This window comes from Anas platyrhynchos, chromosome 3 (genome assembly GCF_047663525.1).
Source record: "Anas platyrhynchos isolate ZD024472 breed Pekin duck chromosome 3, IASCAAS_PekinDuck_T2T, whole genome shotgun sequence".
NCBI lineage: Eukaryota > Metazoa > Chordata > Aves > Anseriformes > Anatidae > Anas > Anas platyrhynchos.
The window spans coordinates 40,137,501-40,165,360 of NC_092589.1; the positions used below are offsets into that span (position 1 = coordinate 40,137,501).

General features: G+C 44.3%; 2 long non-coding RNA genes across 20 annotated transcripts in view; both read left to right on the top strand.

Annotated features, from left to right (window-relative positions):
- The first annotated feature begins 309 nt into the window (after window positions 1-309).
- LOC110351927 (uncharacterized) overlaps window positions 310-27,860 on the top strand; it is a 46,805-nt gene continuing 19,254 nt past the window's right edge. For 6 of the 19 annotated variants that reach the window (XR_011808208.1, XR_011808210.1, XR_011808215.1 and 3 more), the window contains exons 1-3: window positions 2,890-4,103; window positions 15,126-15,210; window positions 16,969-17,081. This is a non-coding gene — a long non-coding RNA (uncharacterized lncRNA). Of the gene's footprint in view, window positions 406-1,191; window positions 2,858-2,888; window positions 4,104-15,120; window positions 15,211-16,968; window positions 17,082-27,860 lie in introns of those variants that run through there. The other 13 variants (XR_011808205.1, XR_011808204.1, XR_011808211.1 and 10 more) reach the window with 8 other exon arrangements.
- LOC119716635 (uncharacterized) lies at window positions 10,251-12,853 on the top strand. Its single transcript, XR_005264989.2, has 2 exons — window positions 10,251-10,512; window positions 10,979-12,853. It is a non-coding gene; the product is annotated as an uncharacterized lncRNA (long non-coding RNA).

Sequence of the window (27,860 nt, forward strand, 5' to 3'; positions counted from 1 at the left end):
CGGCCCCGGCTCTTTCCCCGCCAGGCCGGCGATTCAGCGCTCCCCTAAGCCTGTTAGGGACACACTCTCATGTCCTGAAATGTGCAAGCAGATAATTGCCGGCGCTCTATCTTTGTGTGAGGAGGCCAGGGTGTAAATGGCTTTTAATGACTGCAGCTGCTGGCTGCAAACTGTCAATGGGATCGCCTAATGCCGAGCCCGGACCCGGCGGGCGCCGCGCCGCAGCCGGGCGGGCACAGCCGCCGGCCCCCGCCGCCAAAGGCGCGCAGCGGGCGCGCAGCGGGTGCGCGGGGCAGCGCGGAGCGGGAGCGCGCAGCGGGCGCGGCCGGCGGCAGCGGGAGCACGCCGGAGGACGGGGCTCGGCGCAGGCTGCCCGCTTGGCTGGGAAAATCCTTTCCGGATCCTGTAAGTTTCCGACGGGCAGGCGGAGGTCCCGCGGGGGAGAGTCCCGAGGGTGCGCTGCCCCGGGCTCCCGGCACTTCCCCAAGCCCGGGCTGGGGGTCGGAGGGTCGCGGGGTCGGGGGTGGGGGAGAGAAGCGGGGGTCCCCCTCGCTGCTGCTGGCAGGCTGCTCCGGGCTGGGGAACCTGCCGTCCGTTTGCAGTCAGTCTCACTCTCGGTCCCGCTTGATTCATTGTTTTAGCTGCTAGAATGACATGTGGCTCTGCAGGGCAGCAACCTCCCCCCCCCCCCCCCCCCCAAAAAAAAAAAAAAAAAAAAAAAAAAAGCAACCTTGCCGCTAAATAAACCAGGACGAGCCGGTGCTCTCTTCTTCTGAAGGGAGCCCTGCGAACTTGTGTGTGGTGTGTGTGGTGTGTGTATGCATGTCTGTGTGTGTGTGTGTGTGTGCGTGTGTGTGTGTGCCGGGCTGCCAACCTGGAGGACTTTTCCGGGGAGAGGAAGGATAGCAGAGAGGGAAGCTCTTTTATTTCACTGCTTGTTTTGATGGCAGCTCCCAGGAGGCTGCGATTTTCTACTGCCTAGTTAGTGCCCCTTAATCCTGACTCGGGAGTGACTCAGTCGACGCTTGCAAGGGCTGATTATTTTTTTATCGGGGGAGGCAGGGGTTCAGCCGAGGCTGGGGCGTAGCGGTCGAGGCTCCGGCGAGCGGAAAAGGCGGCTCGGCGACCGCGGCGAGGGGGATGGCGAGGGGGGAGAGAGGGAGAGGCCGGGGCAGGTAATGGAGAACCCGCCGCGTTCGTCTTGCTTGATTTTATTATTATTATTTTTATGACGATTTAATTGAATTGCTGTCATTCTCCCCTGGCAAGGGCTGACAATTCAGTATAGCTGCCGTCTTTGCAGACATATCTGTCCTCCGCCTTCCTCCCTTCTCTTTCTCTCTATTTCTTCCTCTCCCTCTCCTTTTAGTCACGATTTCCCGAGATAAATGAATGCGCATTTGATGGGTGCGTATGATGTGGCCCATTCGGCTCTCATAATTCAACCCTGTTGATGCAATGTGTGCCGAATCGGTTGTGCTAAGGAACATGCGGGCAAGTGCTTTTTTTAACGGTTTGGATTGGTTTAAGAAGCCGAGGGGGGTATTTCATTACTGGTCCAAAACAGTGTTGCAGCTCCCAAGCTAAACTTTAGCGACCCCCCCCCTCCACCTCCCCACGCTCATTTAGCGTGAGCACAGAGGTTAGAGAAGGTAAACGTGAGGTTCCCTATTTTTATTTTTTTTTTTTCTAAAAGGAGGGAGAAAAGGGGTTCAGCTCGCCTCCTGGACAGGGTGCCGGGCTGGGAAGCAGCAAACTTTCCCGAGGGGGCAAGGAGGGAGCCGCCGCCACCCGGCTCCGCTGCTTCCCCGCATCCCCCGGCCAAGCTCGCAGCTCCCCAAGCCCAAAGTTACCTGCTCCTCAGCTGCAGCAGCCGCAGCCGTGCTGCCGCCTGCTCCTGAATTAAACACAACTCTTAATGATGTAGCATTATCAGCAAGGGACACTTGATTGACTGATCTAGGTATGATATATGTGCCGGGCGTCTAAATTAAATATTAAGTGAAATACTTAGCTCTAATTAGAAATCGTAACCTAGCAATGAAAACTTGAAGAAACAAATTGCGGGGGGAGGAGGGGACAGCCTTTAAACGCGGCAGCGAGGAAAGTAGCAGTGATGTGTACAGAGGCTGACATATTAGCAACAAGCAGCAACTTTGAAATGATTGACGTATCATTAAAGCCATCAGGTTGATTTTAATAATTCTTCTACAAAAAAGAAAAAAAAAATAGCGCGGAGCCTCTTAGACAAGTTATTTATTTATCAGAGCAATAAATCAGGGAGAAACATAATTAGACCTGGAGATTAAAAAAAAAAAAAAAAAAAAAAAGAGGGAAGGCGTGGGTAAATCTGCCGGTGATTTTAATAAATAAACGTCCAAAAAGCATCGACCATCAAGCCCAAGGCTTCTCTGGGAGATGGAGTTGTCAAGGCTAGATGCCTTCTCGCCCGAGTGTGCCTTCCCAAGGTAAACAACCACACAGTTGCCTCAACTTTCTCCTTTAGTACAAAGTTCCTGGTGCGACGGAAAATTTGAATATTTTATCAGTCTCTTGTAGTGACCCTCATTAGGTGGGCATCCTGCTAAGGCCCCGGCGTTGCAAGAAAGCTGCCCAATCAGAGCATTTGCACGCCTTGTTAGCGATGGTTAATGAAGCTTCCCCGTGCACTCAAAGAAAGGCCCCCTCCATGTAGATTTACCTTATGTCAACTCGTTACTTCTAATGAATCGCATCAAAATTCTTCCCTGAATGGGGCCGAGGCGCCCGGACCGGGATCCCCTCCCCTCCCGGAGGAGCCCACCCCTGCCACCGCGGCTCGGCCGCCGTGCCCGCTGGCGGAGCAGCCGGGACCGAGGTGACCGGGCGCAGGGTGGCGGCGGCGAGGGGGGCGCGGGGCCGCGGGAGGGGGCGCGGCCGGCGGCGGGGGCTCCCCGGGGGGGGCGCAGCCCGGCCCCCGCTCCCCGGTTCCCGGCGAGGGCAGCGGCTGCGGAGGCTTCGCCGCTGGCAGGTAGACGTTTGCTCCTCGCCTGTAATTTCCACCCTTCCCCGCCACCCCCACCTCCCCGTCCCTCCGGGCTAGCATTTTAAAATCAATTAGTATTTTCAATTCTTGAGGTGAATTATTCAAACAAATGTTTGGGAGACCCTGAGGGAGAATTTGGCCGTGACAAAAGGTTTGATTAGCTTTATTTCCCCCCAAAAGCAACAAAGGCGCAGGGCTGCGAGAACAATCCGCTACATCAGGGCATGTTCAATTAAATGAAAGTCATTAGCTTCGCCGTGAAAGCACTACCTTTAAAATCAGATGGGGCGGGCGGGGAGGGGGGGGTGTGCTCTGATAATTGTGGCAGGAGGATTTAACACCCCCCTCCCCCTAGACACACAAAGCCCTCCAAAAAGAAGAAGAAGAGGAAGGGGGGGGGCGGCGACCACGCAACACTTCACCCTTTGGAAATTTGTGCTCAGTCTAAACAATAGGAAGCCCATAATGCAGATTATAACACTCACTGACTCGAATCCATTATCTGCCCTCCACACTGTCTATATATTGATTTCCATATACTTTCTATTGCTCTCAATGACTGAGCAAAGCTCCAGTTAAGAGCCCGCGACACCCAGGAGCGCTGCTTGAACTCCATCTCACCATTACGAGCCGGAGCCGGTTGTAAACACGAAACGCTCCCACTTCCCCACGGCAGCCGTGAACAAGCACACCACGCACAAACACCCAGCGAAGCGGCCGCTGCCTGCCCCCCCCCCCCCAAAATCCCCCCTCCCCGCCACTGCCGGCCGCCGGCCGCCCCTCGGAGGGAGAAAGCCCGCGGCCAGTGCCCGGCGTGCGCCCGTCCCGAGCGCGCCCGATCCGTGGAAAGGGATGGGAGAGGATGGGAAGGGAAAGGAGAGGATGGGAAGGGGTCTCCATCCCCCGGGGCGCAGAGCTAGGGAGCTGGGCTCCCTGCCTGTGGCCCTCCGCCCGCAGCCCCTGTGCCCTGGCAGAGCCCGCAGCCCCGAGGTTTCGGTGAGGGCTGGAGGTCGTTGCTGCAGCCCTGAGAGCCCGCAGAGCTGAACTTTTTTTTTCGAGGCAGCATCCTCTCCGGACGGTAAGTTGGATATTTGGCTTAAGATCGCGTCCTCCCCGTCTCTCTCGGTGTGAGTGTGTGTGCGTGAGGGAGAGGAGGGCGAGAGCTCATCTGAAAAGATGGGAAAAAAAAAAAAAAAAGAAGAAAGCAGCGCACCCAGAGCTCAGCCTGATTTTGGGGAAAGGGCTGTGAGCACGGAGCGGGAGGCCGCGGCCCCCAGCCCCGGCGGCGCAGCCCAGGGCTCTGCATCCCCCCTCCTCCTGCCCGGGCACCGCGCCGGGCTGGGGCCGCTGTCTGGGGGCTAAGCGCGGCCGGAGAGGGGCAGAAATTTGGGAGAAGCTGTGTTTGGGGGAGGGGGAGGCACAGCGGGAGCCCCGCTGCTCTACGGACCCTGCGTAACCCACTCCAGTCCCGCCTAGATCGGGGAGATCCAGGAGAGCGTCTTGATGTTCACATCTCCCTCCCCCCTTCGTTTGCTTTAATGAAGGTTGATAATTTGTTTCGAGGCAGTGCGCTGGACTGATAAGTCCTCCCCAGCTAATATGCTAAAGTTTAAATACCAGCAGGTGCAAATTCGCTCTGTTAAGGCTACAAAAATAACGCCGAAATTCAAGAGCACGAGAAGTTGGCCTTTGTATTGTGATTTAGAAAAGGGAAATTGCACTATACATAGCCAACTGTTTACAAAAAAAAAAAAAAAAAAAAAAAAATCCCAACTCCCTGAAAGTACTAAATTCTTCTTAATGATGCCGAAGGTGAAGTTGTTTCATATTGGACAAAATGGGCATTATTCTTTGTCATGTAAATTACCGTTCACTTGACCTCAGGTTAGAGGATAATGTTCATTCGTAGTTCACACTAAAACTTATTTAAATCAGAGAGCTGAAGAATCATTTCACGAAATCCGCCTAAGAAAGTGAAGAGGACTTAGAGATCTTCATTCAAAAAAACATGAGTTAGGAACACGTACTTAAAGAAAAAAAAAAATGTATTCTCTGCGAAACCCCAAGATTAGGAGTTGTTGCTTTTTTTTTTTTTTTTTTCTTCCTTAAAAAAAAAGTTATGCTCCCTGGATTTCACGAGAAATGTGTATATAATTTCGCATAACACGATTAAAAGAAAGGAAAAAATATGAATCAAAGGAGCTATAGATACACAAAAGACCTCTAAGTAACTATTACTGTAATACATATTTTAAAATAGGAAAAGAAATGAAAAGATATTTAACAATTGCGTAAAACAGAAAGGAAGGTTTGATAAAGAAGATGCAGCTTGCGGTGTTATTTCATTCGATAAACATACTTTTGGCGTGGAGTGACAGGATATGTTATTTTGACACAAAATGAAAGCGTTACTGCAGATATAGAGACATAGATATACATGAAGACAGCTGTATACACTCATTTATAAATTAGTGGGTGCACGTGGAATGAAATCTGAGCTTTTGTATTTTCCCAAGCAATGCTGAAAAATATCCCATAGGTGAGGCGCTGGGCTGAGGTAGGTTTAATATTTAAGTGCGAGAGATTATTGGAAATCAAATAAAAATTCGACACGCATTGACCCATTAGAGGATTTAGCGGTGAGGAGGGAGAGATTTTCCAGGGCTTTTGTCGCTAATGTTTCAATGCTGGGCGCTAACTTTAAGAAAAGTGTCAGTAGAATAACAAATTGAGGGCATGAAAGGCCACGGAGAGAAAGCAGGCAAGGATGCTCTTGACTTCTTAGCAGTTGCTTAGAAAGGATCTCGAGCTTAATATGGGGACTCAATCAGCGCAGAGCACAAAGCTGGGGAGAGGGGGAGAAGAAAGTTGGGCTCAGCACGTGCAGTTTGGGCAAGTCGCTTGAGTGAGCACTGAAGGAGGGAGGCACTGCGCGGCTCGGAGCCCCGCCGGCTGCACCCTCTGCCTGCCGCTCCCGGCACGGGCACCGAGGGTCCCGGGGGTGCTGGAGGGGCAGGGGGGGCCGCGCTGCAGCCCCCTTGCCCCCCACCCGCAGCCGCTCCCCGGCCGCCTGCAGCGCCGGTCCCCGCCGGGGGTCCCCGCCCGAAATGGGGCCGGGGGAGCGGGGTGGGGGGCGCGGGGGTCCCGCCGAGAGGCTCAGGTCCTGTGCCCCCGGTGGGCTTCGCAGCAGGGCACGGAGCGGCCGCCCGGCCCGGGATGGGTGCCGGGAGCCGGCACAACGCGCCCCCTCGGCAGAGCGCCAGCAGCAGGGTTTTGTTGGAAGGCTCCGTTATCAAAGTCGGTCTTTCCTCGAGAAACAGCCGATTTTAAAGCCCGGCGGTAAAGATTTTTAACAGCTTAGCGAATATCACAGATAAGGAAAATCTGGAAGATGCTGCTAGGACATCAGACCTTAATGGGCTTCTTCAGCGGCGAAGGGAACTCCATTCTGTTCCCTGCGCGCATTATACTGCAGACAGAATCCGATATATACTCTATTTAATCTTGCTCTGTGACAGAGCTGTTTAAGTGTATACCATGCCTACATGCTTTGTATCAAGACCAAAAGGATGCATTGTTGAAAGAAAACTATTCAAAATCTTTCATCTGATAGAAACGATCCAGCAACTGTGAGGCAGCTACAGCACAATGGTTCTGTCTACATAATAGGTATCTCATAAAAATACAGTGTGTCATTGCGACAAAAAAGTTAAAAGTCTTAAACGTATCCATCTTATATATTGCATGAAGTCAATAATATTCTAACCTTGCCTGCACCCCGCCATTAAATGGTACACGGCACTTTAAAATCGAGGGCATTGTGATTGAAATCCCAGGCACTGGCAGAGAAAGAGGGGAGCAAGGTAAGTTAAGCGAGGACCATTACAGATGTAATGACCTCAGGGTAAATATTCATTAGGAAGAGGAGATTCCTCTCCTAATGCCCAGTCTATTTTCTTTGGAATGCAATATCACAGAGACTAATGTGGTATCAAGACTCAAGATTTAAAAGGAGATTATTTCCACGTGTGCTGGGTTGAGCTGGGGGTGGGGGGGGGGATTTTTTCCAGACACTCTCCTCAAGTGGGACTAAACTCCAAGACTAGGTTTTAAAAAAAAATAAAAATCACCTTCCTCATATAATTCGGGCGGCTAGAGCAGCTTGCTCCTTGCTTTACTCCGAGAGGAGAAAGCAGAGAACATTTAAGCAGCACGGTTAGCAGCCCTGCCTCTCTTTCTTCCCTTGGTAGGTGCACTTAGCCGCTGGAAAGGGAGACTACCCACAGCCCCGGGGCCAGAGTTTTCCTCCCGAGCTCCTCTCCTCTTTCTGAAGAACACTGGCTCCGACCTCTAGCCCAGCTAGACTGGCGCTCTAAAGTAGCTGCGAACAGCGCTCTGGTGTCTCGGCGGGGTCACAGAGGAGATTTGAGCCTTTTAATTTCCAGACGCAAGGAACGACTCCCTCGGAGCCCCTGCGTTCTTCCTCTCTCCCTCCCCACACCCTCCCCCCAAATAAATTAAAATAAAATAAAATAGGAAGCTAGGTACGGTTCCCTTCTATACAGGGGGAAGATTTGCAGGTGGTAGTGGGGAGCGGGGCCGGGGCACGTCTGGCTGGGGGGCGCGTCCCCGCATCCAGCCGCCCCGTCCCCGTGGCGTTGTCCCCGTCGCTGCGGTCGCTGTCGCCAGCCCGGCCCCGGCCCCGGCCCCGGCCCGCGGGCGGCGCAGCCCTCGCCGTGTGCGGCAGCAAACGGGCACGTCGCCCGGCGTGACCTTCAGGGAGCACATTTCAGCTGCCAAACATCGAGAAAAGTGCTCCTCTCGCTTGCAGGCGCCATGTTAACGCCGGGAGCTGCCGGGCTGGGGCGGGGGGGGGAGGGCGGTTTCGCAGTTTGACACAGTTGGTGATTCAGACTGGACGTGCTCTCGACGGCTCCGCAAGAACAAAAGTGCTTTGGGATTCTGCCCCCCGCCGTGCTCCCCCGAGGGGACGCGCTCTGTAATATCGATGCCTGCTTGGGGACCTTACGGAGCATCCCCCCTCCCCGTGGCTGGGTGGGCTGCCCAGGGGTCCCGGCCCAGAGCCCACACCCCTGCCTTGCCCTGGGCCCCCGGCACCCCCGGGAAGCGCCTGCGGCCGCCCGGCTGCCCGCAAAGAAAATACATCCCTCCCCCCCCCCAGGTCCCTCCTTGTAAAATGATTTCCCAAGCAGTGGATCAGCGCTGAGCTGAATTCTCCACTTTCCCAGCTCGCACCGAAACCTGATAGTTAGTCACCGGCTCTGTTTTTTTTTTTTCCTTTTTTTTCTTTTTTTTTGGTAACATATAAAAATCCCCAAACTTCTACAGATGGCCATATGTCGACGAAGCCACACCGCGTGCCCGGCGGGGATAGAGAGAAGTCACAGACCCGCGCCTCCCCGGGTCCGCAGGTCCGGTGCCGTCCTAAAGGTTCAAGTTCCCCTAAAGTTCCCCTAAGGATTTCAAAACAAAGGCAGCCCAGCCCAGCTTCACTGCGAACATGTTTCCATTGTAATACTGGGCTTTTCCTCTTTTTTTTTTTTTCTTTTTTCTCTCTTTGCCCTGTTTTCCAGCCTGCAGTTACTGAAGGTCAGATGGAGAGGTCATGGCTTTGCATCCCCTATAAATAGATTTTGATATTTAGACAGCTATTGCTACTCAATATTAACTTACAGGATAATGGCGAGAGATACCGTATGCACTGAACCTGTTATTCACGAGTGAGCAGCATCTGTCGAATGCAATTCTCGTCTTTTTGCCCTCTTTGGCTATAGCGCAATCAATAGGGCGAAGGACGTCTTGAGGCTGGGGTGGGGATGGTAAGCGGGGTGACTGTGCGGGGGACTGTGACAGTTGCGAGTACAGTGCTGAAACCACAAAAGAACTTCAGAGAGCTGAAGTCAAGAGCCAGGTAGGTCCAGACCAGCTATAAGTGAGCAGAGGACCAATTCAAGAGAGTCTGGTAGAAAGCTTGCAGAAGAACAGAGCTTTTTTTTTTTTTTTTTTTTTTTTCTCTTTTGTCCTTAGGGCTTCCATCACCTGTAAAACACGATAAATGTTGCTGAGTTGGAAGGGTCTCCCCTCCGTACATGAATACCCCGATTTCCCCTAGTTCTGGCTTTAAAAAATCGTAGATTCCGGGTAGATTCGAAACAGACTCAAGGTTCATCACGAACCCTCTTGTTGTTTACAGAGCGTTCAAGGGAGGGAGAGGTATTCAGCTTTGGTAGCATTTTTAGGGAGCAATAGGAATTTTTGTTTCCTTTGCAGAGCATCCTCTTTTCCGTCTGAACCCAAATCCTCTTCTGCCTTCCGCCACCTGCAAAGCAGGAGGCTTTTACACTCCCTAGCGGTCCTGGGTGCCGGCACTTTTTGTTGTGTTTTGTTTTTACGGTGCAATTAAAATGAAATTCACGCCCTGGACTCCCGTTGAGGCTTTAAAACAAACACACCGCACGCCGGCTGCCCGCCGGGATGTGCTGAGCCGAGTCGGCCAGCCCTGTTTTAGCCGTGTTTGCCGTCAGGACCCCCGTGTGCCACCTCCGGGACAGGACGGGGGTGTCTTTGGGGGGGGACGACGACGACACGACACAAAAGAGGGGAGGCGGCGAAACCCCTGTAGGTCGGGGAGAGGAGCCCGAGAGCCCCGCTTGTGGCTGCCCCCCCCAGGTGCCGCGCCTCCTGCAAAGCAAAAGCCCCGTGCCACTGGCGAGACCGCGGCTCTGGAAAGTAGTTGTAATCGGGATGGTTTGTGGAAGGAAGGGAAAAACACACGTGTTCGTCCTCCTGCCCCCATCCAGTTATGTGGGCATGGGGAGGGGGCTCGTGGAGGGGACAGATTTTTGCTTGCGTGTGAAGTTTGTGGTTAAAAGCGGTAGCCTGAGGAAGGGGAAGGAGGAGAGAGGCAGTGAATGGTTGAATTTAATCAATAAAATGTCTGAAACAGAGCTGGCGAGATTTCATTCTCCCCATTGCTCGTTTAGCTTGCTCTTTAAGGTTCGTGTGTAACATCTGGTAGCTGTACGTGTGCGCGTCTGTTTTTGGGGGGGTGTCCTTCTTTAAGAAAAGGGATTACTGCCAAGAAAGATACACAATAGAAGTAGTTTTAAGACGCTTCGACTCCTTAAAGCCTTGTGATTTCAAACCCAGCCCGAGCGGTAATGAAAAAAACTTTCTGTCAAACTTCCTCGACGCGTCGTGGGGACGAGAGCCGGGGACACGCGGGCTTTGTTTCGGGGGGGACACGAAGCCACACGAGGGTGTGTGGGGCTGGGTGGAAGGCTGGGGACATTGCGGGGGGGGGAGGGTGGGCAGCTCTCCGGCAGCCCTGGCCGGGCACTGCCTTGCTCTGGGTGCTCCCCGAGGCCACGGTGAGCGCCCTTTAAAGAGCGGCAGCGCTGGTGCCAACAGTCCGGCAGAAGGGACAAACGCGGCTTTCCTGGGTGCTTTCTCGGCCGACGGGAGGGGTAAGGTACCGCGTCCCTTCCCGGCGCTTCTCCTGCGAGCTTCGGAGGGTGCCGGGGGCGCCCGGCGCAGTGCAGCTCCCGACCCGGCACTCCGCGGGGGCGGCGCGCAGAGCTTAGAGCAGGACCCCCCCCCTGCGGCTGTCCGAGGGCTGCAGGAATAAGATTCTGTGCTCCCCCCCACGTTGGGGCTTTCTTTGACCTGATATGGCTCGCCCTGCTTAGGGCGAGCTGGTACGGAAGTTGTCCTCGTGAGCGAAATCAGAGTTTTAGTGAGGTGCAGTCCCCATACATTTTTAACCACAGTGATTACTAAATTAATAGCAGGCCCTAAGACAGATGTCAAAACGTCTTGAAAATGTTTATCTGTGAATAATTGAGAAGGTGGTAAGACGCATTATCTGATTGTGTAATGAAATATGTATGAGGAACAGCTGTTTGCAATAGTCACCTCCCGTCGTTTCATTAGCCTAGAGCCTCCTCTTCAGCGAAGCGCTTCCCCGAAGTTGGCCATTCAGCGCCGGCCAGGAGCCGCGGTGGGAAGGGGGAGCCCGGTGATGTCCCGGCCCTACCCGGGCCAGGCCAGGCCAAGGGCTCTCTTGGCATTTCTCACACTGGTGGTTCGCTCCGAGGAGGCGCGGGTGGGGCCCGAAGATGTCTCGCCGGTAACCCCAAGCTGAAGAGGATGTCCGGCGAGGAGGGATCCGAGATGCTCACCTCAGAAGCACAGCAAATAGATATTTATTAAGATTTCATGCCAAACAGCGACAGCCTCCTCGACTGCTTAGTGTTGACATAAACTTCCAGACGTCGAGCATATGTTGTTGCACAGCGTTGTTTATGTGTGCTACCAGATGTTGCTTTGCATCCTATTGTCTGGAGTCAATGTTTAGTTCAGGTTAAAATATCTTTACTTAAACTGCTCAGTTGGCCATTGTGTGAGCATTAGTGAAGTGTCATGGAGAGGTAATGGGAAGTCCGGGGAGGTTAGCTCTCCGAGCGTGGCCAGGAGGTCCCTGGTTCATGGTGGGGTTACAGCCACCACTGTCATCTTTTGTTTTCCCTCCTCAGAGAACCCTTGTCCTTCCTCTAAAAGGATGTGCCCCGCTCTCTTTCCCTTCGGAGCTTTCTCCGCCGGTTTCATGAAACGGCCCGATGTTTGTTTTTCTATTCCCCTAAATCGCCCGAAAGAGGAAAGGAAAAGGCGTTTCTGCGTCACAGCCACCCCGGGCCGGGCGGAGCGGGGCGGCCCCGCAGCCCTGTACGAGGGCTGCCGGCGCCGGGGGGAAATCGGCCCCGACAGAAGATTTCACACTTCCAGCTGGCAGCGACCCTCTCCCGATAAAATGCCCGCCGTCCCTGCCCGCGGCAGAGGCGAGCCTCCCAGGCCGGGCTGCCGGAGGGAGCGGGCAGCCGTACCCCGGCGGGGCGAGTCGTTCGGGTTATCCGCCGTCCGGGGGGGCAGCCTGCATGGAGACTTTTCTTCCCCTTAACCCCTCAGCCCGGGCCAGTCACGGCAGCTGACCTGCGGCCAGACTTTTGCTCCGGGAGAAGGGGGGGGGGGCGAGAGGGAGGGGGAGGGAGCTATAGACCTTAATCGGATTTCTCCCCAAACACTTCTGGTATGTTGTTGTTATGCATCTATATGGAGATCATTATTTATAAATGAGCGAGTGCGATCAGTCCCAAAGACTTTAAGAGCCCGGATTTGTGTCATTAAGTTGAAGGAGGGGTAGAGTAACTTAGCAGGGGGACGGAGGTGCTGGCCGGGGGTGGCCGCCCGCCTTAGCCAGAGGAAGGTCACCTGCCGCTCCGCTTTCCCTCTGCCCACCCTCGGGGACGAGCCTCGGCCTCTGCTCAAGGCTGTGGTGCTGTGGGTCACGCAGCCGCTAACCCTGTTTGCTTTTACTGCAGTCCTGCCTTACACAATGGAGTCATATTTTCCTGTAAACTAGGTGCTCCACTAAGAGTGAAGACTATGTGAGAACATTTACAGCATCAGAGGTTTTATAGGTCGAGATAAACCCTACCCCCTCTGCTCTGACATTTGTAAGGCCACTTCAGGATACAGTTAACATCTCTTTAAATGCCCGAATTAAACAAAAAGCCACATTGTGTATTTCAGCATTGAGAACAGAGGTTTTGCAATGCGATGCACTGTATAATGTAGATGTATTTGTGTTATTTCTAGCATTTTTGCTTGTGCATAATCCCTTATGCCTTTTATTATAATCCTACACATTACAGTTAATCTGTAATGATACTGCTTCAGAGGGACCTGTTGCACACAGTGATGGTAATTTGTAACCTTGGTAACAGTTTTAAATAAAGATTATAACAATGATGTCAACTGTTTTTATTCACCATACCGTAAATGGGGTCTCAATATTATTATGCTCGTAAAGGACAGAGTTTAAGAAACAGTTACGAGGTTCCACTTATTATAGTGCGAGCTATCACTTTTTAGCTTGTCCTTAGTAAACATGATCATGGTTCTAAATAGTATAAAGATTTTCAAACTGCTGAGGACTCTGTAAACTTTAATTTTCTGAATGAGGGGGATATTATTATGAATTAGGGTTATCAGGATCCAAGTACCCTTACCAAGAACATTTTAGTCTTCCAGAGAAATATCTCAGAATAAGTACTACTTAGACACCCTAATGAATAATGCTAACACTGACTCTACCATTAGCCTTCTGCACAAGCTCTCCCCTCTATTAAAGCTTGCAGAAAATGCTCACAAGCTGAAAGCAAAATTAAATGTAATTGCTTTTATTTACCTATTGCTTTTATATCATTAAAACATTTTTAGTTACATTTATTAAATAGCAGCCACTTCGATTATTATTTGCCATATCTATTAATCCATTTTTGCTTATTAACTACACCAGCATTACCTACTGAAATATGTATATATACATACATATATATATTACATATATTGTATTTGCCAAGATATATTTCAGTTCTCATTAACAAAAATATTCTTGTGGAAGATTCTCTGAAGCATATTTTTCATACACAATTATTAATAATCACAGTTGTCAAGAATTAGATATGCACAGATTGCAAATGGAAGGGAAATACTAGATGCAAAATGAAATATACAGTAGAATTGAAGCATAACTATTTTTTCTCCTCAAATAAAAAAAATTTACAGAGTGAAAAACTGAGCTATTAAGCTTACTTAAAAGATGGCTTTGTTGGTTTAATTATACTGTAGTTATTTTATAAATATGTTTCAAAGGAAGCTTGCCATATTGAATGTCAATGAAGCCTGTAAAGAAAAGACTTACAAAAGCTAATGCATACCAAATACCAAATTTTAGTCATTAGCATTCCTATTTATTACAAACTAAAGGAACCTATTAACAGACAAGAATTTCTATTTAGCTAGCATTACAGTGTTTATCCATTAAAATAAAAAAGGACAAAAAAAATGACCTCCCCCCCACTTAGAACTATATGGTCTTTCTACTTGGAAGGACAAAAAGAAAATTAAAAAAAATCACAAAACAAACAAACAAATGACAACAACCCTCACAATAGAAAATATGATTCTTTGGTATTCCTGTCTGTACACAGCCAAATTTTACACAGCTTTATTTAGGTTAAAGTTCCACTCATTCCAAAGGAAAAGATCTGTCTGAGTAAGAGTTTCAAATATTTTGTGCATACCTTAACAGCTGCATTTCAGGGACTTTTGATTACAGTAAAACGTAGGTTGGCTTTAGGCTGATACAGGCCTACAGGCCTGGAGGCTGGAGGCCCTGATCCAAAGCCATTGGGTGCTTTCCTCTTGCATTCAGTAGTTTACACCAAGTCTGGGGTGTGGATAGCAGCATTCATGTTTAGGATGAGGAAGGAAGGACTAAAGGACTACACCATTCATTAGGTTAGGCAGACTTCTAACCAGAATTTTTTTTTTTCTTTTTCTAAATCAGCGTATTTATTCATGTGCTGCCTGTTTATTCAATAATATCCTCTCAGCATAGAATGCATACTTTCCAAATACCCTTTAATAAACTATACTTTTGAAGATGAAAGTGTATGTATGTAATACATCTTGGAGTTTCTTAAAAACATTAACCATGTTATTGCATAACTTAAATTTCACACATAAAAGGTAAATAAGCTTTCTTGTATTTTTGACTGAACTGCACACTTTTATGTAAAAGGAGAAGCTTTTGGGGACTCTTATATTTATGACAAGCTAACAAACTGATACATCTTTTTCCCTTTGTTGCATCTGACACGGTCTATGTCTTCTCAGCTTGTGAGTATTGCTCCTTGAGACTCTGTTGTGTCTATTCAAATTGACAGAGAAATTCAAAACAAGACCAGAGAAGCAGCACAACCACTACAGAGCTTCGGTATGACGAATGCTGTCAAATATCTGTTATGCCTCAAACATTACTTCAGTTTCAAAGAACTGGGGGGAGGGTGGCGGGAAGCAGTTTGAGAAAGTTCATGCAGTGCTGAGCACAACCTAATGTTTTAATCTTTGTTTTCTGATTTTCATTGTTCATTTTTAAACAGGCTTTACATTTAATTTAATAAAAGTTCAGTTTTACTAATAGTGATCACATTTGATTTTGATTTTGCAAGAATAGAGTGAAGACTCTTACAAAGAAAATTCACTGTATAAATATCCTGCCCAAGAAAGGGAAGTTCATCCTTACTCCATCTACAGGATCTGTAAGTACAAGAAATTTATTCTGTCTGTAGAATTAAAGTCCCAGGCTTTAGGATGTCATTGTAGGACTGGGTGCTTATAGCTTTTACATGAACATTAAACTTCATGAAGAATTTTAATGGAAATTGTTCTACAATCATTATATCTTAATGCGTATGAAATATTTTGAATAAAGGAATTCCTGTGTGACTCCATTTACATGATCCATGTTGCAGGTTTTTACTAATGAAAACAAAACTGATCTGAAATTTGCATGAGTGTGTTCTCTGGGGATAAGAGTTGCAATGAAATCAAAATGATGCAGGCTGTCTCTGTTTTTACTAAAATGAATTAGAATTTAGGAGGAAGAGTCTCATGGAAAATTAAATATAAAAGTAGAGTTACTGAAATTTTAAGAACTCTCACTTTTCCTTGGAGATATTTTCTGAGTCAAAGATCTTCACTTTACCTTATTAACAAGAAGAGTAGTGGTTTGAGAGGCTGCAAACAGACAAGCAGATTAAAAATAAGCCTGAAAGAATCTTTGTATTGTCTCTCAAACATTGAAGCATTCGTAGTCAGAGTTTCTTCCATGTCAACATGTCTAAAACCAAAATGAAGCTGATCCATTCACAAATCAGATACTTCTGGAAAGACAAAAGACATCCAAAAGGTCTTTTGCTTACACTTAGGTAGCATGCTAGATAGATACCAATGGAAGTTTTCCAACACATAAGCTTTCGTTGTGAAAAATGTATCTGCCTATCGAACCCAAACTGATCTAACTCAAAGTCCTCTTGCTAGAATGACAAACACGTTTAAAGGAGAAATGATAACAATGCAGTAGACTGAATCTCAAATCAAGTTCAGACAAAAAAGTAAAAAAATAAAAGCAGCCCCATGGAAGAAAAAGTTGTGTGATGAATCATTCCTTTGTTCAAACCATCCCTTTAATACAAAGCAGAATACAAGTGTTTGAACAAAAATTCTTAAATCTCAGTGTTCTCAGCAATGCTTTCTCTTTTTCACTTTAAACCATCCATAGTCTTTTGTAGCCATATACTGTATGAGACAGAGCAATTTTGAAAAGATTCATCTATCAAGTTTAACAACTTTCTGGTGTAACTTCAGAGAGGTTTATTGCTTATTCATGTGGAAGTGAGTACACCCAACTTGTTTTGCCTGGTTTTGCTACTTTTGCTGGGTTTCAAGGCTGTTCTGGTAGCTGCAAATGGCTTCTCAAGTGACATTTGCTGACATTCAGTGGTGTATATTTATCAGTATTCTTCACTTCACTTCTATACATGTAATCCTTTTTATTTTGTTCTTCATAGCAGCCTCCTTTTCACTGTCCATGCCCTGAAAATGATAAATGGCAAAGTGGCATATTTCCCTAGCTGCACTAAAATGTCACTGTGAAAAATCTTTAATGGACTAAGTGTAGCTTTCAGGTTATAACTTGTCAAGTTACGGAGAAATTCTAGAGTTTCTCCTTAATCCACAATTCTTTGGAACCACAACACTGCAGGCAGAGACTAATTATAAGTTACACCAGTCAGAGCAGGACAAAAATAAATGAAGTAGAAACCATTTGATTAAGACTGATTTTATACTTTCTTTCTGTCTTTGTGCTTTGTTACCTGATTTCCTCTATTTATGCTAATGTTATATGTGCCTTATTATTTACGTATTAATATGTGTATATGCTGAGTTCTATGTTATTTTAAAGACTTTGCTTATAATTGTAACACTGACTATATTTATATTATTCCTACATCTAGGGGTGCCAAGAGAAACAGGAACCCCTTCGTGCTGGCCAAAGTAATGATATACATTAAGAAACAGTCTCCGATGGCACCTGTGATTAAAATGAACAGTAACTGAAAATTGATAGGTGAGAGGAAATACTATTAGTACCCTCTTTCAGATTAGATTCTAAAATGGGGAAAGAGTGACTGACTTAGACTTTAAGGCAGACTCAGAAATACAATGTGCCTGCCCCACACTCCAAGCTCTGGAAGACTATCCCACTTTCATGTTTCTATTTCTTTTTAAGTAGACCACAATCATCTTTTTCAACGTAACTCTCAAAACGACAAAGTATATGTGTGAGAGAAAACAGATTTTGAAAACAGTCACTCCAAATCTGACTGCAGATGCTCCTTTTGAGTCACTTTTCCTTATTTTTCCTTGACTTTACAATGAAGAAATAACTTAGTTCTTGGAACTAGACAGGTTTAAAAAGAAACCTACTTCTCCCTATTATCTCTAAGCATCACCCTCAGATTTTTGCTCATTTGAGAGCTAGAGAGTGCAAAAGGAATAAAATGCTAGAGCAACAAGAGCATACAGTTTAAAGTGAATGGTACATTTTATCTGACAGAGCTTTTTTTTTTTTTTTTTTTAAGGCTGAGGACAACAGTAGCAGTTTATTTTTTTTTCTATGAAGTAGGAAGTAGCTGAAATTATTTTTATTTGACTTCTCTGCTGCTTGTGTGTCAGTGTTGTTTTCTTTATCAGTGAGGACAAAAGGTCATAAATGTTGGAGTGCCACACAGCATAAAATACTTACTTGACTTCTTATCAAGAGCCAGTATGTGAGTGCTTAAGGTCAGAATCTGCTTTCCTCTTCACCCATGCTCTACACCAACATCTATCCTATTACAAATATACTGTTCCAAAGCCTATGCACCCTTATAACCATACCAGCTCCATAGGACCCATATTTCACCTTTAGGAGTTAAGTGATCAGATACTTTGCGATGACTTTCTTCAAAGATGAGACTTTAAATCACTATTCCTACAAAATATACCCACTGAAGAAAAAAATACCATTTTTGACTAGCATTAACATCATGTCAGTCTTCAGAAAAAGTGTGTTGTTTGTTCATCAGCTGTCCCAATAAACACTATCAAGACTAAATTACTGGGTAAGCTTAGATCATCCAGTATTTATCAATGGAGTAAAGTTCAGATTTCACTTTACTTCAGAGGTAAAGTTACAGGAAAAGAAACATTTTCCACTAGAATAACCGATATCTATGACAGGAGGAAAGTTTTTGCATACAAGAGGACTTGTGTCTGCAAGGCTTTTTCTTCCCCTGGTTAAAACAATTGGCCTAAAGGAAAGTACTGCCTCTCTCTGTAATTCTTATCCTACCCTTAGACCATCAGAGCTACAACAGCAGTAGTATTACCATCATTTTTCCTCCAGGTGTGGGTAAAATAAGGCTTTCAAGACGAATTCTTATCATCCCTTGCACTGATATTTATCCCTATGCACTGATATTTAACTGCAGTTGATGCCTCCCCAAAAGTCAGAGGAGGCTCTCCACTTGGACCTACAGCTTTACAGGCTTTCCCATAACACTATCCCTAGAAGACAAACAGGAACCCTTCTTCAGTTCACTCTGCAGCCCTCAGAAGTTAGTTAATCCTGAGTAAACTTTACTAAGTTTTCATAGTGAAAGCTAGATGAGCATGTTCTGCTAGCACTTGAGCCTCTGAGGAGCTCTAAAGACCCTTGACACTCTCTCCTGACTTCAAGACTCTTTCTCCCCACTAACAGTAGTGTAAATTCAGCTACTGACTGGGATCAGGACATAGCTCTGAGTGGTTATCTTCTACTGTTTTGGCCCTGCCTGCTCCACATGTGTGAGGTCAGTCCAACCTCCATCTTACATTTCAGAGACCCTCTGAAAGGCCTCTGGGTCTGAGGAAGCAAATCAGCATCTAGCATTCATGCAGAAGTTGCCAGGGTTAGACCTTTTTTATAGCATGATGTTTTAAGGACTTTAGCTATTCTCAACCATTTATTTATTTTGATGGTTTATGGCCTTTCAAACCATCTTCTGGGTGCACAAATGCCACAGGAGATGGTGCACTTCTGCAAAAAGACGGAAAAAAAGGGAATAATTTAGCTTCTCAGAAGGCTTACTTATAAGAAACATTGCTGCTTAGGGGTTATTTCCCATAGAAGACATGATTTATCCTGGTGTTTGAAACATATGAAGATACATTTTCTTCTTTGCTAACATCAAAAAGGGAAGGTGCATTCCAAGATCTACAGTTTGAGTTGCATGTAGTTTGTCAGATGCTTCAGATTAAAGCATCTAGGCATCTATCATTACTGGGACCAAACTGGATATCATACTATGTTTTTTATCATCCTTTTTATTCTTGCATGTATATATAACAATTCACCTGAAAAACAAAACATTGAAACAAAAACAGCACACCTTTTGTTCCTGCTGCTGTGGTCTACCTGATAATAAGATGCAAGTACTCCTTTCTAAACAATATTTCAGAAAGGGTCAAAGCTGCAGCAGAAAATGAAAGATTCAGTCTGGCCTTTCCAGGAACACTTGGCTGGGGCCTAATTTTACTCCATTTCAATGACAACAAAGCTAAGACATCAACAGAGCCTAGTCCAGAACAATTTCACACTTGAATATGGGTAGTGTTCTGGGTGAAGATTTAAGGGTGTTGCAGCCCCTTTTCTGCCTCCTCCCTAGGTCACAGGCTAAACCATGGCCAACCCTCTGCTCCACTCCCTGTGCACACTATAGGTGCAACCACTTCTTTGTAAATCCCTTTGTGGATCTGGGCTTGAGTGTTTTTGAGAATCCCACCCACATAGGACACCCGTAGGTCAAATGAAAAATTGCATAAGCTATTAACTAAAGCTATAGCTTTTAAAGTTATCCACAAGAAAGGTACACAAGTTAGTGCTGCTCCGGGGCATCCTTAAATCACACTTCAGCAAGTTATAAAGTTATCTTTGGAGAGCAATCATACCAAGTTGTCAGCCCTATAAGATGGATTTGTGTGTCTTTGACACATCAGTTGCCATCTTTGCCACTTCATTGCGATTATGATATTTCAGCAAGACGTAACCACTGCTGTTCCACTGCCTGAAAATCCACATAACTTTCCTCTATAAACATTTCTTCAGTGCTTATGCTGGGTATTTCCCCACCATGGGACAGCATCTCTGAATTCATCTATGTGTTTGGTTAACTCACAGGTCAGTGCTTGTTTGTCTCAATTTTTTTCTTTTTTTAATCTCAATTTATGAAGCAGAAGGATTCATGGGTAAACCTTTTGTCCACAACAGACTCCATAGTTCATTCTTTTTACACTAGTTATACTATTTATAAGAAACAGATTTGTTTGTTTGTTTGTTTCTGAAGAAGTAATACAGGTCATCATCCTGCACTGGAAAAGTTACTGTCCTCATAGAGAAGGAACCTAATCTAATGATTTTATTGGTGATCTGTACTGTATATATATTTTATTGAGATTTCTTCAAGGGTTTGACTCATTTCTCGGTATATTCTCCTAGAATGCTGTTTTGCAGTTTTGAAAAATTATTTGCTCTGACTGATCAATTAGAGTGAAAACTCTTGGAGTAAGCTTAAGCAAAGTTAGCTCCCAGAGAAAGACATCTTAATCTTACTGAAAGGTGAGCACAGTGGCAATGTCAATGACAGACATCAGTTTGTGCCTTGATTACACCACAACAGACCCAGCGCAATTCCAGTGCCTGAATTTTAACCCCAGGTTCTCAGTCATGCATACTTTATTACTATTCCCTTTGGTTTACATGTTCCTTTGCCCACACAGGCCTACTGCAATCTCCTTCCTCATGTTTCATAGAATCACAGAATGGTTTGTGTTGAAGGGGATCTTAAAGATCATCTGATTCCAACCCCCCTGCCATGGGCAGGGACATCTCCCACCAGACCAGGCTGCCCAAAGCCTCAGCCAGCCTGGCCCTTGAGTGGATGCCCCATCCCTGGGGGCAGGGATGGGACATCCACAGCTTCTCTGGGCAACCTGTTCCAGTGCCTCACCATCCTCATAGGAAAGAATTTATTTCTAATACCTAATCTAAACCTACCCTCTCTTAGTTTAAAGCCATTCCCCCTTGTTCTATTGCTACACTCCCTGATGAAAAGTCCCTCCTCAACTTTTTTTTAATCCCCCTTTAGCTATTGGAAGGCCACTATAAGGTTTCCCCAGAGCTTTCTCTTCTCCAGGCTGAACAACCCAAGCTCCCTCAGCTTGTCTTCACAGGATAGACACTCCAACCCTCTAATCATCATCATGGCGTTACTCTGGACTCACTGTAATAGGTCCATATCCTCCTTTTGTTGGGAGCCCCAGAACTGAATGAAGTACTCCAGGTGTCCCAGGTTTGGGACAGCTTGTTTTTAATAATTATGAGATCTCCAGTATTCCATCTTTAGTTCTTCTCAAGTATTTGGTCATGATTTACTCTGAACTTGTCTGTCTCGTTTAGACTATATATATATTTCACAAAAGAAGATACGTCTGATCTCACAGTTAACAGTTTGTGAGGTTTGGAGTAGAACCAAGTGAGACCAAGTAAACCCACTCCATAAAATGTCCCAAGATTTCATTATTGCTCCAGTTCCTTCCTGTAGCAAACCCAGTGCTTTTAGAATGTTTCACAAAACTAACATGGACCAAAAGGAAAAAAAGAAAAAAAGAGAGAGAGAGACATCACACCATCTCACCACACCATCTCACCTAGCATACAGGTTACTCATTTTCAAATTCCTGACCCAATGTCTCTCCAGCTAGAGATGACTGTGTCAATTCACCCACAGACTGATAGTTATCCTAGGGCAAGCTGCACTCCACAGCTCCTGGTACGGATGATCTACTTCCTATAAAAACATATTGTTCAGAGTTGTTCTTTGAATTTGCATATCATCATATTGGGTAAGCATCCTCACTACTGCACTACAGATCTGCAATGAAACCAAGCTGCATTTTCTAATGAAAATACATTTTGTTGAAAAATTCCCAATCAGCTCTAATTTGAAAACTCCAGCTGAGCTCCTGCTGTGAGACACATATCTTAAGAGACAGATCTCGCTGTGAAGGGCTGGCGGGTTGTAGAGAGGAAGGCTGAGAAGAAAAGCACAATAGAAAGGTGAAATGACTTCCTCAGAATCATGCAATGGGTCAGTGGCAGTTTTAGATCTTCCCAGTGCCAACCACAGCCCATGCTTACCCTTCACATCCCAAGCTTACAGAAAGGCTACACTTTCCCCTGGCCATCCTTTCATTAACTAGATTATTCATGCATGTAGGGTAACGCATGGGTGCACAAGTTCAGCAATTTTGAACCTTACTGCTTATGAGGCATCATGTACATACACAGCACCATCAAAAACTTTGAGGTAGCAGATAACAAGTATGTCAGGGCAAAATGCTAAAAAGGCAGTCCCTGGTGCACTGGAGCAATCAAGGGACAAGGCAAAATCAAGTATTGTTCAAACTAAAGGGTGTCAGCTGCTGCGAGCAAGGTAAGAATTATCACTCATGTTTCACAGTCAGGAAAATCTAGTATGAACTGGCACACCTGCACCTATTATCTAATTCCTTATTTAAAATCTAGCTTTTTCCTTCAGAAGCTTCCCTATATACCTAAGACTGTTGATTTTTATTCTAAGAGTGATCTTTCTGTCTTCTAATTTTGCACTGATTAGTAAAAGCAGATCAGAGACAACTTGTCATATTTTATTTATAGTGTAACAGTGTATTTTGTATATTTTTCCCAAGAGCTTTCTGAAACTAAAATTTCTCTTTGAGGACAGCTGGTTCATGCCCCTGAGGAAAAAGATGTTTATGGCAAGGCTGAGGTTAATGATTTTAATTTACAGTTTTTGTGGGAATATCATTTTGCTTCTGCAGAAATCTCTCTCTCCATTGTTTTAAAAAAAGCAAAGATACTTAAATAAGACTTTACATTTTATTACCCCAAAACACATTTAATTTTGTTTGACTAGATCATGTCATTATGTTAATAAAATAATTTTTATTCAAAACATGCTTTGTGAACTTGAATAGCAAAGTGAAGTTTATATATTTAATCAAATCTATTCAGTAATTCCAGTGGAAGATGCAGAAATGTTTTCCATCAATATTTCCTTGACTTTTGAAATGAATATACATTGCTCAAGTTCTCATTCTTGTGGATCCATTTTGTGCCAATATCCAAGCATTTAATATTTTTTTTTTTGTCTGAATGTTTTTGAAGGTCAAACAAGCAAGCAAACAAACAAACAAACAAGGCCATACAGACATTTCTTTTTGCTAGAAGAGCTTTTGCAGATATCTGATAAAGCAGAGGAAAAGTTTTATAGCTTATCGAGCCACTAGTTTTAAGGTGCATCATAAAACCGGTCATAATTACTAGAACCATGTAGTGTTTTCTCAGGAATATTTGGATGTATTCAGAAATGGCAGCCTCTTTTGATCTTTACCCCTTATGCAACACTTGTTGCTTTCTTCTACATTATATCATGACTTAAGACTTGTTTTGTTCCTTCAGAGAGTTTCATAAGGAAAAAATATGAAATATAAAATACATTTAAAAAAAATGTAAAAAGCTTCTCCATAGTGCTATGTTTGAAAGCCTACCTGGTTTGAAAATCTGATAGGAAACTGTGATGTGAGAACTGACCCTGAACTGTGCATACGGAGGTATGGGAAGGCTGTGGGACACTGTGGTATGAACAAGAACAGGAGCTCTGGGGAGCAGTGGAGATGATGAGGGGATACTTGGAGAGACAGCACAGAGACAGGATGCAAAATTAAAGGAGCTGAGGAAGATCTGTGGAGAGGACACAGGAACAAACATGCGATTCAAAGAGCCTGTAGTACCTAGCAGGAATTAAAAGAGCATGCAAGGCTCCTTGTTGCTTCTAACCCAGATAATTCTCCAGATACCATTCTGGGAAGATACTCGAGGGGAATATGTAGAGTGTAGTTTGTATTCTTTCTGCATATTCGTCACTAAACTCTACACATTTTCTTTAAGTAACTTTCTCCAGTAGTTACTGTTTAGGGATTTGGCCAGGATAGAAGAATTGCAGATGGGCTTTTGGTAGGTAGTGTAGCCAAAGAGGAGGTAAAGGCGCTATCCCAGAGTTCAAGTGCATTGGGTCTGTACATTGTATCAGGAGTGACCCTGAACTCCACACCCTTTGGAAGATTTGCTGTCCCTGGGAATGTAGGTAAGAGTGGAGTCCAAGGGGGAGACTTGAAGGATGTCTCCAGGAAGAAAAGATCAAGATATGTATATTGTCATTTGTTGGCAGACATTTTTTACCAAGTTGTTGGTAAATGGAATGGTTTTATTACAGCTAATAATGGAAAAAGTAATCGAAAAGAAAATGTAAAGTCACACAAGAGGCACAGTATTTTGATACATTTGCTCAGATGATCTTACCTGGAAATCTCATTTGAAATAAGACATTCAATTCAGTAGTTTGGCTCCTGTTAGGTAATTATAGAAATGGGAATATGATGATATTACTCTTAAGAAATCTGTCGTTGTAAAATGTAATCAAACAGCTATGTCATATTTAAAAAATGCTGTAGAATTGATGATGGAAGCATGATATTCAAACTATAACATATTGATCATAAAATATACATATTTAATACAGATATCACCATTCCCAGTATATTTATTTCCAACCTCTACAGTATGCTGCTCTTAAATTTCCATGGGCAAAGATATATGGATACATATATATATATATATAATATATATATATATATATATATATATATTTTTTTTTTTTTTTTCCCAGGGGAAAGTAGCAGCAGAACAAAACCTGTTCTCCCTACCAAGCTGCAAAGCATCAGTACACAACCAGAACTGTTAGCCCTTGTGCTCTAAGTCCACATCAATTCAACTAAGGCCAAACACTTGTGAATACTAAATTCACAGTAGTGTAACAGAGTAGAAATGGTCCTTTCTTTTTGAACTCCCTGTAGTCTGAACTGAAAAAAAATAGCAGCAGGGCTTAACCTTTAAACTTTTCACTGACCTTTAAACAGTACTTTGGATTATATCTGCCCTTGTTAATCTAAAGCCACTTGCAAACATATCTGGCATTCCTTTTTTTTTTTTTTTAACTATATCTTACACACATTATAGAACAGGTTAACCATTTAGAATTTTGGCTCATGTTCATTGTGTCTTTACCACCTTTTCAAGTGATGTTCATCTTTGCAAACAATTTTTTATGATTAACAGCAATATCAGCATCTCTTTGTGTTAAATTGCATTATGTAAGTAATTGCCATATGTAGATCTAAACTCTGAATTACAAACCCAGACTTTGATTGAATCTTCAAATTTTATACAAGTCCTGTGATAATGTAGCAATCTATGAGAAAACCTATGAGAAAAGGTATTTTAGTATCAGTTTCCGGGTGAGTACAAGGTCTTCCACAAATATCACTAGCTAATCAAACCATTATGTTTTCTTTTTCAGCTTTTGTTTTTTCCCACTATTCACATCACTGTTTTGCATACGCTTTCTCTCACGTACCTTCCATATACATATCTGCAGTTTGATCTATCCTGTCTAAACTACAGGTGCAAATTACATAAAACGAACCAACAGTTTCTCTTGGACAACATTTCACTGCTCAGATACTTGGAAGAGTTTAATTAACACCAGAAACACCTATTGTTTGGTATAAATAAAATAGTCTAAAATTGATGATTGGCATTTCCCCTTTTGGTTTACACAATAATTGCAAAGTGTCTCACCATTCACATGGAAATTTGTCTTCTAAGAGCATCTATCCTTAATGGAAGGAGGTATATTTTTAAAAACTATACCATATTTTATGTTCATCATTTGGATCAAGAATTTTCCTGCTGGAATGTTACAACAACACAGAGACATTCATGCACCACCCCTCACATTCGAACTACCCTCCTGATACAAAAGTACTGGATTTAAGAATAATCACAAATTTCCAAAATTAAAAAAAAAAAAATGCATCAAAATATCAAATTCTGGAAATTACTGACGCAACTAAACACAACAGAAGCAGTCAAGTCATTGTGAGAAAATTAAATGTCTGGGATTTTTTTCCCTGCATAGTTTTGGCAGGACGTGACAGTGTATAGACATTTTCACAGGCTTTTAAAGAAATAGAGGGTTCCAAAGCAGAGAGCAGACACTGAAAGGTCTTGTGATGAAACTGGTGAAAAGCATCTGTATTTCAATTTGTGCACTTATTTATTTAATAGTTTGGAAAGTGCTATGCGTGTTTTTTTTTTTTTTTTTTTTAATTATTATTATTTCTAACATCTTCTCATCTCCTGCTGTTCGTTGTTGGAGAATGACTAAATCTCTCAAGGAGGGTCAGATCTGTAAAAATTGTCAGTTGTTTGAGATGGGTTATACAGTGAATAAATAAATTACAGTACTGAAGTCCTTTGTTGCATATTCTTGTGGCACTGCTTTAGTCAAATATCAAGAACATAAGCATTTAACAATATTACTTTCAATTCAAAATGCCTTGAAAGGACTGAGATTGAATTTGCAAATATAATCGAGAATAAAACATGTGCCTTGGATTACATGTCACTCTTTGGGATGTTTTGACATAACACATTTAGAAAATACTTTCCTGGGACTGAAATGATTAAAATGGATTTCAGTTATCTATGGCTTAAAACAGAGTCAGTCCAGTTCTTGTTTAGTTTCTTCTCTGCATCACAGTAAGTGCTAGCTGACATGCTCGCTTTTATATCAGTGTGGAGGCCAGCTGCTTAAGGCTAAAGTGCTATTGTGTTACTTGTGTCCTATTAGCAGCATGGGAATATAGGCATAGAGAAACTGTAGAATGGTCAGAAGTGAGAAAATAGCCTAACTCCCTTCTTATTTCTAAATACAATCCATGCAGCTATTTTAGGCAGACCTCTTGCATGATGGTACTGTCTTCAAAGCCTCTGTCCTCTTATGTCCTCTCACAGGCACCAAAATGACACCAACTTTTCCAAATGTATTCAGACAAGCACACTCAAAAAATTATTGGATGCATACTAAAATCTATTTGAAAATCCTCCCTCTGTTTCCAAAATACTGGTGCTGAATAAACAAATATAATGGTACACAAGAAGTTGATTGTATCTGTATCTAGGATCCAAAAGTAGTTGTTAAAGAAATTCAATACAAATTAGGACCCCAAAGCAGTGGTCCCAAAAAGTAACCGTGTTCATAATGGAAAACACATTAAAATTAGTATTAAATCAAATTTATTAAACTTATATAAAATAATTATATTAAATTTATTACCAAATTTACTTCTTAGTATTAATTTTCAGTATTAAATGTAGTGTTAAATTAAAAAAAAAAAATTATTTGATCCAAGTAGACAAATCCTACCACTGAACTATATGCTCAGATTTGCCACTGATGTATGTGAAAAGTGCAGATATCCAGGACTGACAGCATTGGGTTTACAGGCAAAATGCTGCAAAGCAAAACCACTAACTTATCCTTTATCCACCAGGCAGGTAATACTGCCTGTTAACAGTAGAAGTTTCACTTTCTCGGAAAAGTATGGTCATTTTGCTGACCAAATAATCTGCCTGTTCATCTAGGCAAGGCAAACACCAGAAACAAGATTATCACTTTTTGCAATGTGCTTGTTCTTGTTGCTTCATGGGAGGATTGCGCAGACAGTGAGGGACAGTGACAGAACATTGATCAAGAACATGTTGTTTCATGCTCTGTGACAAACTTGATGTAATAGGGATGGGACTAAGAGAAGGAATTTGGTAGTTGCAGTTATGAAATTCGGACCCTGATGATGACATTAC